Source organism: Nematolebias whitei, unplaced genomic scaffold, assembly GCF_014905685.2.
Source record: "Nematolebias whitei isolate Nwh7 unplaced genomic scaffold, NemWhi1 Nwh_scaf_123, whole genome shotgun sequence".
NCBI lineage: Eukaryota > Metazoa > Chordata > Actinopteri > Cyprinodontiformes > Rivulidae > Nematolebias > Nematolebias whitei.
This window is the reverse complement of record NW_023618668.1, coordinates 9110-10149: the sequence shown is the minus strand read 5'-3', so window position 1 is coordinate 10149 and position 1040 is coordinate 9110. Positions and strand designations below refer to the sequence as shown.

Here is a 1040-nt window from a genome sequence, read left to right as displayed (position 1 = left end):
TCCATACTTGGTGGGCTGGTCTGATGTGTGGGCTGTAGAGCCAGCGCTCTCTGTTTTTTTTTTATTTTTTAGATCTTTTTATTAACAACATATAAACACACAACACCGCTGCGGCTGAGGCTGCCAGCGCTCGCTTTTTTTTCTTTTTTCCGAACTGTCAATCAATCCAGTAGGTGTGTCAGCAAATGACAAATCGGCGACCTCAATTTGTCCCGAAGGTAAACGCCCCTTTTCTGTGAAGCTGCTCTGCAGCTGCTCGGGGTGTACGCTGGAGTATCATGTCTGAACCCTCTGCGTACAGTACACGCGTACGTAAGCGTGAACGGACGTACACGGCAGTATACTGGAGCCATTAGACAGGTTAATCCCATTGCGCAGTATCACTAGTATCACAGTGTGCTAATGATCCATTGTTAGGCTGATGGTCCTTCTTGACCATGTAAGCAGCTGGTTTTGGTTGTCAGCAGCAAACTGGTTGATCCACTCTGAGAAGGTGCTATTTAAGTGACTGAGCTGAATATGGCACCTCAGACTGAGGAAGTCATTCGGATGAAAGATGAAACGTATCTACATTTTGTTGCTTTGTTTTGTTTTTTGTTTTTTTGAATGTCCAGAGGACCAGATTGATCTTTTTTGGATTCTTGTTTTGTGATTTGTACATTTGTGGGTTAAAATAAAGTTGAACTAAAGGCCGTCTCTCTTCTTTAAACATGTTTGAGGGAAATATTCCTGAGATAGCCAATAATTTTGTGTCTTTTTATTATTTTCAGCTGAGTTAACAGTCATTAAAGTGAAAACAGGATTTCATGATAAAGCCGTCACCATTTCTTTTATTATTTTTTTTAATCTTCAACGCTAAAATACATATATATATACATATATATATATATATATATTATGACCAGCTCTGCTGGTCTCACACGATCCTCTCCTCCGGACCCAGGATGGGCAGGTGTCATCTTCCCAGCACCGAGCTCAGCTGGTGACTCGCAGAAGGCCGTTTTCAGACCCCAACCTCGCGTAATCATGAAGGCCCGACC

General features: G+C 42.3%; 1 protein-coding gene across 1 annotated transcript in view; it reads right to left on the bottom strand.

Moving 5' to 3' along the window:
- The window catches only part of il4i1 (interleukin 4 induced 1), a 33399-nt gene that overhangs the window by 27871 nt on the left and 4488 nt on the right, over nt 1–1040 (bottom strand). The window lies entirely within an intron of this gene.